The sequence below is a fragment of the Lipotes vexillifer genome, unplaced genomic scaffold (assembly GCF_000442215.2).
Source record: "Lipotes vexillifer unplaced genomic scaffold, Lipotes_vexillifer_v1.1 scaffold759, whole genome shotgun sequence".
In the NCBI taxonomy this organism is placed as follows: domain Eukaryota; kingdom Metazoa; phylum Chordata; class Mammalia; order Artiodactyla; family Lipotidae; genus Lipotes; species Lipotes vexillifer.
The window spans coordinates 2,118,004-2,137,781 of NW_006790410.1; positions in this window are offsets into that span (position 1 = coordinate 2,118,004).

Below are 19,778 nucleotides of genomic sequence, written 5' to 3' on the forward strand. Positions count from 1 at the left end.
GGGTTCATGCCCCGGTCCGGGAGGATCCCGCATGCCGCGGAGCGGCTGGGCCCGTGAGCCATGGCCGCTGAGCCTGCGCGTCCGGAGCCTGTGCTCTGCAACGGGAGAGGCCACAGCAGTGAGAGGCCTGCGTACAGCAAAAAAAAAAAAATAATAAATCTTTCTTTTTCTATATATACATATATTCTATTTGTTCTGTTTCTCTGGTAAACACTGACTCAAATATTCAGCGTTTACAATCCTTTTAGTGAACTGCTAGATCCTTTTCTCTAGTATTTTGTTAAGGATTTGTGCATCTATATTCATAAGGGATCTTGGTCTATAATATCTTCTTGTAATATCTTTGCCTTGCCTAGGAGTCAGGGTAGAACTGGGCTCATAGAGTGAGTTATGAATGGTGCCTCCTTTTCCATTTTTAAAAGATTTTGAGAATGATTGATGTTCATTCTTTTTAAAATGTTGGATAGAATTCACTTGTAAATCCATCTGGTCCTGAGATTTTCTTTGTTGGAATCTTTTTGATTGTCAATTTAATATCTTAGTTTTTATAAGTAACAGATTTTCTATTTCTTCTTGAGTCAGTTTTGATAGCTTCTGTGTTTTTAGAAATTTATTCATTTCATCTTGTTTGTTTCTTGCATACAATTGTTCATAATATTTTCTTACAATCTCTTCTGTTTCTATAAGTTCTGTAATCATGTCACCACTTTTATTTCTGATTTAGTAATTTGAGTTTTGTCTCTTTTTTTCATGGCCAATCTAGTTAAAGCTGTGTCAATTTCATTGATCTTTATGAAGAACCAGCTTTTGTTTTTTTCTTCTCTATTGATTATGAATTCTATATTTTGTTTATCCCTGCTCTAATATTTATTATTTTCTTCCTTTTTATTTTTTTGGGTTTAATTTGCTATTCTTTTTCTACTTTCTTAAGGTAAAAGGTTAGCGTTTTGAGTTGAGACCATTCCTTTTTTTTTTTTTTACTATAGTAACTACAGCTGTAAATTTCCCTCTGAGCATTGATTTCAGTACATCTTAAAAGTTTCCTATGAACTTTTCTTTGGCTCACTGATTATTTAGGATTGGGTTGCCATATTCAACATATTTTGATTATCTAAACTGTATTTTGTTATTGATTTCTAATTTTGTTTTATTTTGGTTAGAGAAGATGCTTTGTGTGGTTTAATTTTTCTAAAATTTATTGAAATTTCTGTTGTGGCTTAATGTACAGTTTATCTTGGAGAATATTTCATGAACATTGGTATATGTATTTTGCTGGGTTTTGTATTCTAAGAACATCTGTTAGTCTAGCTGGTTTATAGTGTTGTTCAAGTCCTCTATTTTCTTACTGATCTTCTGTGCTGGTTCTGCTTGTTTTATAGAATATTGAAAATTGCATATTGAGGTCTCCAACTACTATTGAAGATCTGTCTATTTACCCCTTCAATTCTGTCAGTTCTTACTTCATGTGTATTAGGGCTCTGTTATTTGGTTATATATGTTTATATCATGATATCTTTTGATAAATTAACTCTTCTGTCATTTTAAAATATCCTTGTCTGAAAGATTTATGTTTTAAAGTCTATTTTGTCTGATATTAGCTATCTTTTGGTTACTGTTTGCATAGAATACCTTTTCCATCATTTTATGCTTAATCTATTTTTGTCTTTTGATTCTAAAGTGAGTCACTTTTAGATAGCATATAGTTTGATCTTGGTTTGTATTATTGTTGTGACCCTCAGCAGTGTTCTTTGAGTTAATGTCTAGTGTCCTTTTATTTCATCCTGAAGGACTTTCTTTAGCAATTTTTGTTGTTCAGTTCTGCTAGTGATAAACTCCATGGTATTTTGTTAATCTGGAAGTGTCTCCATTAACTTCATAGAGTCTTTGTCTAATAAGTCCACTGTGTGGAATTTCTCAGGGACAGTTTCTATTAAATTGGCTTTTTCCTGTGTATGTTTCTCATTTCTTTGTTACCTCACAATATTTTGTTGAAAACTGGACCTTTTGAATGTCATAATATAGCAGCTCTGGAAATCAGATTCTCCGTTCTCTTTCTCAATGGTTTATTGCTGCTTCTGGCTGTAGTTATTATTTTCTGTTTTCTAATAAAGACTTTCTGAACTAATTTTGTATATTCTGCTATATCTTTTGTTGTGTGTGACCACTGAGATTTCTGTTCCATTAATTTAGTGGTTAGTCTGTAATTACCTTGACGGCCTGGATCCCCCCCAAACAAACAAACAAAAACAAAACCCTCTTCCATTCATGCAGAGAAACTCTGTGTTTATGTTGCTGCATGTCTTCAGCATTTAGTCAAAGAGACTACAATTATGACTACATTTCCTGCTTTCAAAGCCTCATCAGCTGAGGTGAAATATCATAGCCTTCTCTTGTCTTTACTGACCATGTGCACAGCCCTGGGCACGTGCATGACCTTCTAGATTCCCAGAAATATACCAGGGTTTTTCGAAGCCTTTATTTCCCAAAGTATTTTATTTCCCAGACTTTTCTCCCAAACTTTTAGTTAATTTATTCTTTGTCTCAAGTTTATCCATTGCCTTAGGCAGCAGTGACTAAAACATTTGCCTGTAAGTGTTTTTGACAAATATTGATTGCGTAACAGCTTTAGCACTAGGTGAGTTCTGGATTAGGTAAGATAAAGGCAAGCCTTTCAGGCTGGTTTTCAAAGGAGTCACCAGACAGATCAAAACATATAATTCTTTGTGATTGAAGTTGATTGTGCTTCCTTTGGTACTGATCTGGGAATACAGGCCATTGTTTTCAGGGCTGCTAGTAAATTCAGGGGCAGGGAGTAGGACTACTGTGAGTTAATTCACTATAAAGCTTAGTGTTCTTACAGAGATTTAGCAATTTTTTCTTGAATAAATGTTCCCCTGGTCGAGATTGTGAGCAAGATGGAAACACAATTTTTAGTAATAAAATCTCAGAATCCCATGTCTTCTTCTGTATTCTACTTACTAGAAGTGGGTCACTACATTCAACCCACATAAAAATGATATGATGACACAAAGATGTGTATATACCCAGAAGAATATTGGGACTCATTTCGGAGACTGCCACCCATGCTAGGATAGACTTTTTCCATTGAGTCCCATATTTATTTAGTATTCTTTTTTATATTTACATTTGTGTCTCTATCCTTCAGATTAGATATTTTCTACTGGTAACTGGATATTTTCTGATTGTATTCCAATCAGAAATAATTGTGCTTCTGTTGTACCCTTCTGTTATTTACCTTATAAGTTCTTTGTTTCAGATATTGTATTTTTTCTTTCCTAGGATTATTACTTGATTATTTTTATAGATTACAATTTTGAATTAAAAATTTCCATTTTTCACTAATTTTGCCCATCATTTTCTCTATTTTCTTGGACACATTAAGTAATACTATTTTAAAGTCTTTGCCAGCTAACTTCGAAATCTGGGTAGCCTGTGGATATGTTTGTATTATCTGTTTTTTCCTCAGCTATAGGTTATGTGTTTCAAAGTAAATAGCATTTTTTAAAAAATGACATTTATTATGCATTTGAAAAATTTAAAGTCTTCATGTAATATATTCTTCTACAGAAGATATACCCTTCCCTTCATTGGGAAGGTGGCCAATGGTCATTTAATTCAACTGGAGATTATGTTTAGTGAAAGTGGGGTTGCATTCCTGGTGAAGCTCAATCACCATTGGCCTTCCAGAGTTTTCAACAAAGAGACTGTTGAGCTCCATTCCATGGGGCCACTACTGTGCCCCATTTAAACTACAACCTTTGTCTTGCCTGACTGCCAAAAACTCTTCTAACTTGTTTCTGACTTTGAGAGTATTCCCATTTAGGTTTTTAAGTTTTTGCCCCCAATAGCTCAATGTTTTATATTCTAAACAGGGAGAGGAAATTATACCAAAATAACGAAATAGAGTGAATTAAGTTGGTGGAGGGGCTGCAATGACAAATGTGGCAATTACTCGATGGCCATGTGGATGCTTTTAAAACATAAGTTAGATCATGTCACTCCTTAATTCTCTAATGGCTTGGAAGAAAATTCAAAGCACTGACCATGTTCTATACAACTCTATATGATGGGACATTGGGTTCACACACCAAACCCCTTTTTCCTATTCTTTCCCTTATTCATTAAGCTCCAGCCCCACTGGCCTCTTGCTGTTCCCCAGACAGGCCACATGTGGTTCACCCTACAAGCTTTGCATTTGTTCCTCCTTCTTGGAACAATCTTTTCTGGAGGGTCACTCAGACTTCTGCTCAAACATCACTTCATGTGGTCCCACCCCAGAACTCTCTGAGTCTATAGTTTTTCCCACTTTTCTTTCTTCTTGTGTGCATATGGTATACTATTATAAATATGTTTATTGTTGGTTTGTGTGCTGACTTCACTCCAATGTAACCTCCATCAGATTGGGGAGTCACTCTGTCTTCCTCACTGCCATCTTTGCAGGCTTAGAGTGATGCCTGGCACATGGCAGGCACACAATATATAAATTTTTTTCAGTGACAGTCTGTTGAATGAAATGGAAGTCCAGATTGTTAATATAAGATCACAGCTGCCTCATAAGATTATAAGACCCCTAATTCTATCTAAGGAAATAGGGGAAGATTTCTAAAAGTAAGTAAGAATTGGGCTATCCAAAGCTGACTCCTGATGAGCAAGGAAAGGACAGAGTATTTCAGGAAAAGGGAACAAGTTACAAAGAGGCAGATACAGGGAAGAGCCCAAGATTTTTCGTATGATTCCTACAAATCCTGTTAAAATGCCTAGAATAAATGGATGCATGTGAATTACTGACAGACCAAAAATAAAATTCTAAATAAAGGCAAACTATTAAAAGGATAATCTTGGCTAAGTTTATCTTCTAATAGATCCAGGGCCATTTCAAAATCTCTTTTAGCATTTTTCATTTCCAATCTTAGGAGGGAAATTTTTTTTTTTTTAATAATTTGTGGGTAATTTTAATTTACAAGAGTGTTGAGCCATCAGTGGCCATTTATTAAAAGTCACATAAATTAAGAGGCCTAAAATAATTGGGAATTCATGTAATGTAAAATTGCCTGTATGCTTTTGAGGTTAAAACAGTTCTTCTATATGTCCAAGAAATCCTCCAGTGGGGACAGAAGTCCAACATTTGAGGGCCTTACTGGTGGGGAATGATAGGGGAGGAGACTGGGGCACTCTGGCTTCATCTGGACCATGCTGAGCGTCAGAAATGTGTCCTATGAAAAAGTTGTAGGTGAAGACCATCTGTATCCACAGTATTTAAAGGAATTTTTTTTATAATTCAAAGCTTAATATTTGTTAAAGTTAAAACTTATGAACATTAAAAATACCCTATGAGATCCAACTGAAAGGCACCTGCAATTTTCTCATGAAAACATTGAGATTTCTGGACCACACAACACTTTTGCTATTGCACATGCAGGTTACAGCATGTTGCAATGACTCACAATAAATTTATTTAATGGTGTTTATTCCTACAACTTGCCAAGAAAGACCAAATTTGAACTGTTTTCTTTCCAATTCTTATCAGAGACCTGGTTGAGGAGATTGATATTTGAGAAAGATAAGGGCAGGGGCAGGCCAGCCATCTATTCTTGCATGTGTTGTGGGACATATTTTTATAAATTTTGAATTTCATTAGCTTAGCTCCCCTTATTCCCCTGAAATAAACAGCACACTTGCATCATTTTTGTGAGTGTTTTATTATATTTGTAACTTCAGTTTTTTTGGAAGTTAATACAGGGAACAGTCACATCCCTGCATTTTTGCACAGCTGCTATCAGAGACATTGGGCACAGGCTCACCCATGTGCTGATGTGAGGTCTTAAAAGTAAAATGAATTTGGGATTTATTACAAACATGGTGGAAGGAAGTTGATTTTAAGCTCATGAATCTACAGTTGAGTCTTTGTTCTGGCATTTGGGAGGTGTATAATTTTAAAGCAACTGTCATTAGTCTCCCTTATCCTCAGCTTTTTAATCTATTAAATGGCAATGCTATAAAATGGCAATGACAGCGTGTTGTCAATTTTACTGAGAGCTTATATCTAGACTTTGCCAGCTTTGTTGCTTTTTTATCACTACATGACTCTTACTTACAGTATATTATCAGAACATCTTTGATCATTGCTCAGAGGTTTACCTGCTAAATTTTATCAGACAATGAAATTCAGTAACACGTGTTGCTTTGCCTTTGCTTCTTGATTACTCAGAACTGAATTTAATACTTATTATGCACATTGCCAATTTGTTACCAAATGGTAAATATATAAATTTTTGTGTATGTTACCTCTTCAGTATTTTCTTTTAATTTCCATCTAGTAGATGTGTACACAGTCTCTAATCCTTTTAAATGTGGTAAGATAATATGTTATGAATGACAAATCATTTTTATTAGGAATTGTGGGCTGTGAATATTATGTATCCAGTAAATAAAATACATTAATAGTAACAATTAGCACCCATCCACTTGGCAAATCCTGAAAAATTGGTTTTGAAGTGAATTTATAAGCCTATTCTGGCTTTAAATAACACGGTTATCAGATTGGATTTGTTTACAACTAGAGACAATAGGACTAGAAGGAAACTTTTAAATTACTGAGTTCAACACAATGGTTTTACAGAAGGGAAACTGAGACCAGTAAAGAGAGAGGATGTGCAGTCAGTTGGCAGAAATGCTCCCCTGGAAACGGTGGGCTCCTGCGTCCCAGAGCCTTGCTGTTTCCCATAATTCTGTCTATACTTGCTCTTCCCTCCATTCCATTTAACACGTGTCCTGGCTATCTATTGCAGCGTAGTCAGCAGCTCCAACCCTTAGTGGTGCAAAAAACAACCTTTTGTTAAACTCCCAGGCTCAGTAGATCAGGAATTTGGATATAGTATAGTGTAGTTGGCTCACCTTATACACAATGTCTGGGGCCTCAGTTGGGAAGACTCAACAGCTTGGGGTGACTCAAATGTCTGGGGCTAGAATTCTCTGGAAAATTCTTCTCTCAATTTCCTGGCATCAGGGATGGGGTAACTCAAACACTTGAACAGAGATGCCTGCTCATCACTTCTCTTGAGACTTTGACTTCAGGCATGGTTGTCTTGGGGTGGTCAGACTCCTTACATCAGGGCTCCATGGATAAGATTTTCAGTGAATGAGGAAGAAGCTGCCTGACCTTTAATGACCAGCATTGGAAGTCACATAGCATCATATCTACTATATTCCAGAGGTCAAAAAACCACATGCTCTCCCGGGTTCCAGGAGAGAGGACGTAAACACCACATCTTGATGGGAGAAGTATCCATATTAAAATTGCCAGAAATATATTTACTGAGAGCATTTGATGTGTCAGATAACAGGTTCTTCTTGGGGAGACAGAGATGAATGAGGCACATTCTCTATCTTCAAAGGGTTCCCAATCTATAAAGAAACAAAGGCAGACACTACCCAAGTTGATCTAATTACGATACTATAGCAATTACTATTTTGATTTTGCAAGAGGATAGTGCATTAATTAATGAAACAAAGTATAGAAACAGACCAAAGACTATATGGAATTTTGATAAATGATGACAGTATCATGGGAGGTCATTGTTTAAAGAAGGGGCTATATAATATATGGAGCTAAGAAAATGTATTTCTACACAGAATTTATGAAATAGATGTGTACCTCCCACTGTAAAAAAATTAAGTCCAGATGGATTAAGGATTTAAATGTCAAAAGCAAAGCTTTAAAACTGGTAAAAGCAATGTAGATGAAAATCATTCTGATCTTGGGCTTAAGAAGGATTTCTTAAGCATGACACACAAAAACACTAATCACAAAAGCAGTGATTGATGGAGTCCACTTCATTGAAATTAAAAACATCTGCTTATCATAGACTATCCTATAAACGTGAACAAAAGCAAAAAACAGGGAGAAGATATTTGTAAAATATATAGCTGAAATGTGATCCCTATCTATCTATCATCTATCTATCTATCATCTATCTATCTATCTATCTATCTATCTATCTATCTATCTACCATCCATTCTTTAATCTATCAATCATCTATTTATCGATCATCTATCTACAAATAAATGAGAAAAAGACCAACCACTCAATAGAGAAAATGGACAACAGACAAAAAATAGCAATTTACTGAAGAGAAAAACATAGTCAATAAAAGAATGAAGACTTTCTCCACTGATTAGTGATCATGAGCATGTAAATCGAAATACTGTGAGACATTTTATACTGATGTGATTTGTAAGAATTAATATGTAAGGCAATAGCAGTGCAGATTCTAGTAAGAGCATAAACTCATGCAAGAACTTTGAAAAATAACATGACATTTTATTAAAGTTCCTGAATTCTAGCCCCCATTGCATTCCTTCTCCAAACCTTCATCTCCATGCACCAAGTTTTGACCCCACTAAATAGGGAGTAAAACATCTGAAATGATGCCAGAAAAAGGAGACTTCTTTTCTTTCAAAGGCAAACCAAAGAGAATTAGAAGTAAACCATGAAAATCAGGTCCCCTTAAAATGAAAATCTTCTCTGTTTGTTTCTTGAAAGCAAGCCGGCAAACAAAATGGTGGCAATATTATCTGTGGCTTCAAATCTCATATCTTATTTTGCCCTTGATGTCTATGATAGAAGTTAAATAGTACAGGGTTTCAAGATAATTCAGGAAAAAGAGGTGGACATTTTGTCCTGCATTCCTTGGAAAGTTGTCTCAGTGCTTTGTAAAGAGAGGTGTAGCTGAGACATATACTGAAAAAGAAGGGCTATAAATGGGAAGTTTTATGGACAACATGGAAGCTGCCAGACAACTATTTTAATTAGCCTTGAGGAAATGAGCTCGACTGAAGGAAACAGAATTCAGACTTTGCCTCCAGATAACCCTAGACACTGAGGGACAAACGATGCCTAGATTCAAGTGAGCTACCCTTTCTTCTGTCCCTCATTATTTCTTATCACATTTGAATGCTCCTGCACTACAGTTTTCTCTACATTTATAAATGCATTTATAACAAGTTTAGATAAAATTCTTCAGCCTAACTTTTTATCTTTTTGAGCCTCATCCGTGCCTTGGACAACGCCATTTTTTGGCACACACCAATGCTTGGATGGTTTCCCTCCTTGTCTCAGAAAGGCCAAGAGAGCACTGCTTGTGAAGTTTCAAGTTTGAACTTCCCCTCAAAAAAACTAATGTCAAATTTCTGGGGTAAAATAACAAGTCAGCTCACTGGTTCATCTGAGGAATAAAGAGCACGAAGCCTGAGGAGGGTTCTCATGGTCTGCTCAGGACCAGCCTCATCAGCAGGCCTTCATTCACTAAACAAAAGCCCATGGAGAGACTGCTCCGACTGGGGTCTGCTCCCTGTGCTGCACACATCAGGCCTGGTCATATCAGAGTGTAAGAATCCCCCTCAGCTTTCATAGTCATTTATGCCTCAAATGGGCTTGAGGGTTGACATGGCTCATAGGAGGTCTGTATTCTAATGAAGCTTGCTTTCTTGTGAAGGAGACTAATGATAAACATGCTTGGTGTCTCTGTCTCTCTCTGTCCCTGTTTCCTCTCTCTGTCTCTGTTATCTGTCTCTCTCCATCCTTCTCTTTGTTTCTCCTTCTGTTCTTCTCTGTCTGTCTCTGTCTCTCTGTTCCTCTCTGGCTCTGTCATCTCTCTCTCTCTCTCTCTTTCTCCATTTCTCTGTCTTTCTCTGTTTCTTCCTCTCTCCATCTCTGTCTCTGTCTCTGTTTCTGTCTGTCTGTCTGTCTGTCTGTCTGTCTCTCTCTCACACACACACACACACACACACACACACACACACTTCTCTGGCTCTGTCATCTCTCTCTCTCTCTCTCTTTCTCCATTTCTCTGTCTTTCTCTGTTTCTTCCTCTCTCCATCTCTGTCTCTGTCTCTGTTTCTGTCTGTCTGTCTGTCTGTCTGTCTCTCTCTCTCTCACACACACACACACACACACACACACACACACACACACAATCAAAACACCAGGTAGGAATAAGTGCTATGCAGATAATTGAAAAGGGTATGTGATAGATAGTGACTTAGGGCTTCCTGTGACCAGAGGTGAACAGGGATATCCCTGAGTTGTGACTTTAAAACAGCAAGTGTAATGAAGTGAAAGAGTACCATGAGGAGACTCAGGAGAAGGGTGTTCTAGGCATGTGAAACTGCAAGGACATAACTCCCTGTGGTGCAAATAAACCTCAGGCATAGAAAGGACAGCAGGAAAACCAGAATGGACAAGAAGGGAGGCAGTTATAGACAAGGAAGTTGGAAATGAAGGCAAAGGTTAAATGGGGCTTTGCAATCCAAAAGAAGAATTTTGAATTTCATTCTAAATGACATGGGGAAATACTGGAGAATTTTAAAGATGGGAAAGACAGGATCTAATTTCTATTTAACAGATTTCTACAGCATCTACAGGTATTGTATGAAGAATGAGGTCTCCATTGTAGGGGTCTGCAGGTGGAAGCAAAGAGTCAGAGTCTGTGATCTTTGGTACAGAGAGAATGGTGGTGGTCTGGACTAGAATGGGAGAAATGCAGAGACCTGGAGGAGGTGAGGCATGTTTTATGGATGTCTGTGGATGAAAGTGGAAAGTGAAGTCAACAAAGTAAACCTAAAAATTTCCTAACCACTTGGATGATTAGAAGTGTTGTTAATTTAGATGGAGAATCTAGGAAAAGAGAGAGTCATGTGGAGGAAAAATAAAGAGTCTGTTTTGACTGTTGAGTTTGAAATACTACGAGGCTCTTAAGTGATAGAAAGAGCAGAAAGAGATCAATGAGAAGTGAGAGGGAAGTTGTCATTCTCAGGGGAGGGACTCTACTGATAAGCAGTGGAATCTAAACTGGCTAAGGATGCATGATGGGCTGAGGGGAAAGTAATAAAATCATGGAAATTTCCAATAAATTGAAATTCCAGCAAAACAGAATTTCTAAGGAAGTTAACTGGAAGGATACAAAATAGCAGTAAAAAAGTAATTTGTTTGAAACTAAAATCTTGAAGATTGTGCCATTATTGGTGATAGAAATTTTCTGGTATGACCAAGGAAGGTTGTGTGAGGTGATTTGGAAGGAACACTTCTTGGTGGGTGAAATGTTAAAGAGTTTTGGAAACAGTGCTGTTGGATGGATTCTTCAAGGAGAGTTTGGTATGCCTAAGAATGGTAAACAAAATCAATGTCAGGTATCTTCAGCAGACAGGAGAAGGAGGAGGAAGACAAAGAGAAAATGGCCTCAAGATCTGATTGAACATACAACTGGTAGTAGAGTACAATTTCCAGTTTGAGAAAACCCTTTCAAAAATAGTCTTTAAAAAAGGAGAAACAGCCCCAGGCTATATAAATGTCCTTCTTTTTTCTTCTCTCCCTCTCTTCATTTCTTCCCCCTTTCCTCCACCACTGACCATTGACAGTTAAACCCAAAGGCTGAAAGTCCAATTAGGAGAGAGACACAATAATTTAGATGAGAGATGATGGTGACCTCAACCAGGGTTGTTTTTTTTATTGCTGAAGAATGGAGGACAAAGAGTTAAAAATGAAGGACATGGTTATCACTGTGGTGTTTAGATGACTAAGCAGGCTGAGAAAGTGTGACTCCCAGTTCTGACTTTGGGAAATGTGTGCATGTTGGTGTCACTCTCTGGGACAGGGGAAGCAGCAGAGGATTGGGGTGGATGAGGAAGTAAGTGGATTTGTTTAGGCATTATGGAGAATGCATGAGTAGAGGAATGGTAGGCACTTGGCTATATGAGCAAAGAGATCTAGAGATTTGGGCTGTAGGTACTGACAATGATCAGCATAAGAGCAACAGAAATCCTGGGTTGGAGGAGAGCCCCATGGAGAAAGAGCAGCTTGGGAGAAAAACCTTGGCAGAATATCAATGGGCACTGCTTCTGTGCAGCAGGAGCAGGGTTAGCATCTCTATGTAAGACCAAGTAACTGCAAGAAGGATTACTTGTTCCACATCACATGACCATTAGAACCTGACTTCAGTGTTGTCTGACTGTGTGCTGTAGAATGGAATGGAATGGAATTTGTACAGGAAGATTGTTGGATGGAGCCCTCATATTATTCTGCTGTCGTGGTAGAAAATAAAGTGTGCTTTTGTCCAAATGCTGACTATTAATGACATACTATGTGTCCTTGAACAAGTCAATCTACCCAAAAGACTTAGTTTTCTTATCTGTGAAATGGGGATAATATCCAAACTAACCCTACAGAGCTCTGTGGGAGTGATAGTGGACACATGGAGTGTTTTGTAAATGGTGATGTGATTTCCTCTAACTACCAAACTACATAAATAATTAATTAATTATTTTTGGAAGTGTTGGGTCTTCATTTCTGCACATGGTTTTTCCCTAGTTGCAGTGAGTGGGGGCTACTCTTCATTGTGGTGAGCAGACTTCTCATTATGGTAGCTTCTCTTGTTGCGGAGCATGGGATTTATGTGCGTGGGCTCAGTAGTTATGGCTCATGGGCTCAGTAGTTGTGGCTCTCAGGCTCTAGAGCTCAGGCTCAGTAGCTGTGGTGCACGGGCTTAGTTGCTCCACGACATGTGGGATCTTCCCAGACCAGGGATGGAACCCATGTCCCCTGCATTGGCAGGCAGATTCTTAACTACTGTGCCACCAGGGAAGTCCGAAATATTAATTTTTAAAAACCCATATCTTCTTTTTGTTAGGGGACTGTAAACCATAAGTTAATAGCAAAGTAATTGCATATATATAAATATATACCTATAAATTTCTAACTTTTCATAATCTGAGGTACACTTGGCTAGTGTTAAATATGTTTATCTTACTCTTGGCCTTCTTAAACTAGGATATTATGGTAACAAAAGGGCAAACCAAAGGTGTTCCCTCTGTGTTATAGTACATACAGAATGCTGTGTATGTAAGTTTGCTGTCTGTCTGAGAGACACAAGTTTGTCCCCATTGCTTCCTTAATAAAATAGTCTCCTTCCAGGTTGTATCTTTGAAAATATGTAACTCTGTATGGCACTCTGTGTCATACAGATGGGGACTAAAACCGTGCTCCAAGTAGAGTGCTAAGGTATCAGTGATATCTGGCTAAATCCACACAGCCTTTGCTACACATCACCCCTTCCCTTTCTCAAACAAGCTGTGGATATCTTTGGCATCAGTTTTCTTATTATCTGAAGTTGTTGAGCTCTAATGTTTTAAGATCTATATAGTATGAGTTTGTTCTTAAAGGCTACTCAGTGGAGGAATGTCTCTTTAAAAGGTCAAATAGAGACCTTCAAGATGGCGGAGGATTAACATGTGAAGATCACCTCCTTCCCAACAAATACACCAGAAATACATCTACACGTGGAACAACTCCTACAGAACACCTACTGAATGCTGGCAGAAGACCTCAGACCTCCCAAAAGGCAAGAAACTACCCATGTACCTGGGTAGGGCAAGAGAAAAAAGAATAAACAGAGACAAAAGAATAGGGATGGACCTGCACCTCTGGGAGGGAGCCGTGAAGGAGGAAAAGTTTCCACACACCTTCACTGGCAGAGATAGGGTGTGGCAGGGGGGAAGCTTCAGAGCCACGGAAGAGAGCACAGCAACAGGGGTGCAGAGGGCAAAGTGGAGAGATTCCCGCACAGAGGATCGGTGCCTACCAGCACTCACCAGCCCGAGAGGCTTGTCTGCTCACCCGCTGGGGCAGGTGGGGGCTGGAAGCTGAGGCTTGGGCTTCAGAGGTCAGACCCCAGAGAGAGGACTGCGGTTGGCTGCGTGAGCACAGCCTGAGGGGGCTAGTGCACCACAGCTAGCTGGGAGGGAGCCCAGGAAAAAGTCTGGACCTGCCTAAGAGGCGAGAGACCATTGTTTCAGGGTGCATGAGGAGGGGGAATTAAGAGCACCGCCTAAACGAGCTCCGAGATGGGTGCGAACCGCGGCTATCAGCACGGACACCAGAGATGGGCATGAGACACTAAGGCTGCTGCTGCAACCACCAAGAAGCAGGTGTGCAAGCACAGGTCACTCTCCACACCTCCCCTCCTGGGAGCCTGTGCTGCCTGCCACTGCCAGGGTCCCATGATCCAGGGACAACTTCCCCTGGAGAACACATGGCACCTCAGGCTGATGCAATGTCACACTGGCTTCTGCCACTGCAGGCTCACCCGCAATCCATACGTCTGCCAGGACTGAGTGAGCCAGAGCCCCCTAATCAGCTGCTCCTTTAACCCCATCCTGTCTGAGTGAAGAACAGACGCCCTCAGGAGACCTACACGCAGAGGCAGGGTCAGACCCAAAGCTGAACCCCAGGAGCTGTGCGAACAAAGAAGAGAAAGGGAAATCTCTCCCAGCAGCCTCAGGGGCAGCGGATTAAATCTCCACAATCAACTTGATGTACCCTCACCTGTGGAATACCTGACTAGACAACAAATCATCCAAAATTGAGACGGTGAACTTTGGGAGCAACAGTAGACTTGGGGTTTGCTCTCTGCATCTAATTTGTTTCTGGTCTTATGTTTATCTTAGTTTAGTATTTATATTTTATTATCACTGGTAGATTTGTGTATTGATTTGGTTGCTCTCTTTCTTTTTTAAAAATATATAGATATATATGGGTTTTTTTTCCATTTTTCTCTTTTTGTGAGTGTGTATGTGTATGTTTCTTTGTGTGATTTTTGTCTGTATAGCTTTGCTTTTACCATTTGCCCTAGGGTTCTCTGTCCATTTTTTGTTTGTTTTGTTTTGTTTTTAGTATAGTTTTTACCATTTGTTATCATTGGTGGATTTGTTTTTTGCTTTGGTTGCTCTCTTCTTTCTTTCTTTTGTTTCTTTTTTTATTACTTTTTAATAATGTTTTTTAAATTTTTTATTTTAATAAACTTTCTTTTATTTTCTTTCTTTCTTTCATTTTTTTCTCCTTTTTCTTCTCAGCCATGTGGCTGACAGGGTTTTTGTGCTCCGGCCAAGTGTCAGGCTTGTGCCTCTGACTTGGGAGAGCCAAGCTCAGGATATTGGCCCACCAGAGACCTCACAGCTCCACGTAATATCAACTGGCGAAAGCTCTCCCAGAGATCTCCATCTCAACGCTAAGACCCAGCTCCACTCAATGACCAGCAAGCTACAGTGCTATACACCCTATGCCAAACAACTAGCAAGACAGGAACACAACCCCACCCATTAGCAGGGAGGCTGCCTAAAATCATAATAAGGTCACAGACACCCCAAAACACACCACCAGAAGCGGTCCTGCCCCCCAGAAAGACAACATCCAGCCTCATCCACCAGAACACAGGCACCAGTCCCCTTCACTAGGAAGCCTACACAAGCCACTGAACCAACCTTACCCACTGGGGGCAGACACCAAAAACAATGGGAACTATGAACATGCAGCCTGCAAAAAGGAGACCCCCAAACAAAGTTAGGCAAAATGAGAAGACAGAGAAACACAAAGCAGATTAAGGAGCAAGGTAAAAACCCACCAGACAAAACAAATGAAGAGGAAATAGGCAGTCTACCTGAAAAAGAACTCATAGTAATGATAGTAAAGATGACCCAAAATCTTGGAAATAGAATGGAGAAAATACAAGAAACGTTTAACAAGAACCTAGAAGAACTAAAGAGCAAACAAACGATGAATTTTAAAATTCTCTAGAAGGAATCAATAGCAGAATAACTGAGGCAGAAGAACAGATAAGTGACCTGGAAGATAAAAGAGTGGAAATAACTACTGCAGAGCAGAATAAAGAAAACAGAATGAAAAGAATTGAGGACAGTCTCAAAGATCTCTGCGACAACATTAAATGCACCAACATTCAAATTATAGGGGTCCCAGAAGAAGAAGAGAAAAGAAATGGACTGAGAAAATATTTGAAGAGTTTATAGTGGAAAACTTCCCTAATATGGGAAAGGAACTAGTCAATCAATTGCAGGAAGTGCAGAGAGTGCCATACAGGATAAATCCCAGGAGAAACATGCCAAGACACATATTAATGTGTCTATCACTATCAAAAATTAAATAAAAGAAAAAATATTAACAGCGTCAAGGGAAAAACAACAAATAATATAAAAGGGAATCACCAAAAGGTTAACAGATATTTCAGCAGAAACTCTGCAAGCCAGAAGGAAGAGGCAGGACATATTTAAAGTGATGAAAGGGAAAACCTACAACCAAGATTACTCTACCCATCAGGGATCTCATTCAGATTCGACAGAGAAACTACAACATTTACAGAAAAGCAAAAGCTAAGAGAATTCAGAACCACCAAACAAGCTTCACAACAAATGCTAAACAAACTTCTCTAAGCAGGAAACACAAGAAAAGGGAAAGACCTACAATAGCAAACCCAAAACAATTAAGAAAATGGTAATAGGCATGTACATATCGATAACTACCTTAAATGTAAATGAATTAAATGCTACAACCAAAAGACATGGACTGGCTGAATGGATACAAAAACAAGACCTGTATATATGCTGTATAAAGGAGACCCATTTCAGACCTAGGGACATATACAGACTGAAAGTGAGGGGTTGGAGAAAGATATTCCATGCAAATGGAAATCAAAAGAAAGCTGGAGTAGCAATTCTCATATCAGACAAAATAGACTTTAAAATAAAGACTATTACAAGAGACAAAGAAGGACACTACATAATGATCAAAGAATCAATTCAAGAAGAAGATATAATAATTGTAAATATTTATGTACCCAACATAGGAACACCTCAATGCATAGGGCAAATGCTAGCAGCCATAAAAGGGGAAATCGACAGTAACAAAATCATAGTAGGGGAATTTAACACCCCACTGTCACCAATGGACAGATCATCCAAAATGAAAATAAATAAGGAAACACAAGCTTTAAATGAGACATTAATCCAGATGGACTTAATTGATATTTATAGAACATTCCATCCAAAAACCACAGAATACACTTTCTCCTCAAGTGGTCGTGGAACATTCTCTAAGATAGATCATATTTTGGGTCACAAATCAAGCCTTGGTAAATTTAAGAAAATTGAAATTGCATCAAGTATCTTTTCTGAACACCACGCTATGAGACTAGATATCAATTACAGGAAAAAACTGTAAAAAATACAAACACATTTAGGCTAAACAATACACTACTAAATAACCAAGAGATCACTGAAGAAATCAAAGAGGAAATCAAAAAATACCTAGAAACAAATGACAGTGAAAACACAATGGCCCAAAACCTATGGGATGCAGCAAAAGAAGCTCTAACAGGGTAGTTTATAGCAATACAATCCCACCTCAAGAAACAAGAAACATCTCAAATAAACAACCGAAAGTTACACCTAAAACAATTAGAGAAAGAAGAAAAAAGAACCCCAAAGTTAGCAGAAGGAAAGAAATCATAAAGATCAGATCAGAAGTAAATGAAGAGGGCTTCCCTGGTGGCGCAGTGGTTGAGAGTACACCTGCCAATGCAGGGGTTTGTTCCCCGGTCCGGGAAGATCCCACATGCCGCAGAGTGGCTGGGCTCGTGAGCCATGGCCGCTGAACCTTCATGTCCAGAGCCTGTGCTCTGCAATGGGAGAAGTCACAACAGTGAGAGGCCCACATACCACAAAAAAATAATAATAATAATAAATAAATAAATAGGGCTTCCCTGGTGGCACAGTGGTTGAGAGTCCGCCTGCCGATGCAGAGGACACGGGTTCGTGCCCCGGTCCGGGAAGATCCCACATGCCGTAGAGTGGCTGGGCCCGTGAGCCATGGCTGCTAAGCCTGCACGTACGGAGCCTGTGCTCCGCAATGGGAGAGGCCACAACAGTGAGAGGCCCACATACCACAAAATAAAATAAATAAATAAATGAAGAAAACAATAGCAAAGATCAATAAAACTAAAAGCTGGTTGCTTGAGAAGATAAACAAAATAGATAAACCATTAGCTAGATTCATCAAGAAAAAAATGGAAAAGACTCAAATCAATAGAATTAGAAATGAAAAAGGAGAAGTAAGAACTGACACTGCAGAAATACAAAGGCTCATGAGAGATTACTACAAGCAACTATATGTCAATAACATGGACAACCAAGAAGAAATGGACAAATTCTTAGAAAACTACAACCTTCCATGACTGAACCAGGAAGAAATAGAAAATATAAACAAATCAATCACAAGCACTGAAATTGAGATTTCAATTTGTGATTAAAAATCTTCCAACAAACAAAAGCTCAGGACCAGATGGCTTCACAGGTGAATTCTATCAAATATTTAGAGAAGCGCTAACACCTATCCTCTCAAGCTCTTCCAAAATATAGCAGAGGGAGGAACACTCCCATACTCATTCCATGAGGCCACCATCACCCTGATACCAAAACCAGACAAAGATCATAAAAAAAGAAAACTACAGGCCAATATCACTGATGAACATAGAGGCAAAAATCCTCAACAAATCCTCAACAAAATACTAGCAGACAGAATCCAACAGCACATTAAAAGGATCATAAACCATGATCAAGTGGGGTTTATTCCAGGAATGCAAGGAGTCTTCAATATTTGCAAATCAATCAATGTGATAAAATATATTAACAAATTGAAAGAGAAAAACCTTATGATTATCTCAATAGATGCAGAAAAAGCTTTTAACAAATTCAATACCCATTTATGATAAAACCCCCCCAGAAAGTAGGCATAGAGGGAACTTACCTCAATATAATAAAGGCCATATATGACAAACACACAGCCAACATCATTCTCAATGGTGAAAAACTGAAACCTTTTCCACTAAAATCAGGAACAAGACAAGGATGTCCACTCTCCCCACTATTATTCAACAGAGTTTTGGAAGTTTTCATCTCCACAGCAATCAAAGAAGAAAAAGAACTAAAAGGAATCCAAATTGGAAAAGAAGAAATAAAGCTGTCACTGTTGACAGATGACATGATACTATACATAAAAAATCGTAAAGGTCCTACCAGAAAACTACTAGAGCTCATCAATGAATTTGGTAAAGTAGCAGGATACAAAATTAAAGCACAGAAATCTCTGGCATTCCTATACACTAAAGATGAAAAATCTGAAAGGGAAATTAAGGAAACACTCCCATTTACCATTGCAACAAAAGAATAAAATACCTAGGAATAAAGCTATCTAAAGAGACAAAAGACCTGTATGAAGAAAACTATAAGACCGTGATGAAAGAAATTAAAGAAGATACAAACAGATGGAGAGATATACCATGTTCTTAGATTGGAAGAATCAACATTGTGAAAATGACTATACTACCCAAAGTAATCTACAGATTCAATGCATTCTCTATCAAACTACCAATGGCATTTTTCACAGAACTAGAACGAAAAATTTCACAATTTGTATGGAAACACAAAAGATCCTGAATAGCCAAAGCAATCTTGAAAAAGAAAAACAGAGTTGGAGGAACCAGGATCCTGGACTTCAGACTATACTACAAAGCTACAGTAATCAAGAGAGTATGGTACTGCACAAAAACAGAACTATAGATCAATGGAACAGAATAGAAAGCCAGAAATAAACCCATGCACATATGGTTACCTTATTTTTGATAAAGGAGGCAAGAATATAAAATTTAGAAAAGACAGCCTCTTCAATAAGTGGTGCTGTGAAAACTGGACAGCTACATGTAAAAGAATGAAATTAGAACACCCCCTAACACCATACACAAAAATAAACTCAAAATGGATTAAAGACCTAATGTAAGGCCAGACACTGTAAAACTCTTAGAGGAAAACACAGGCAGAACACTCTATGACATAAACCACAGCAAGGTCCTTTCTGACC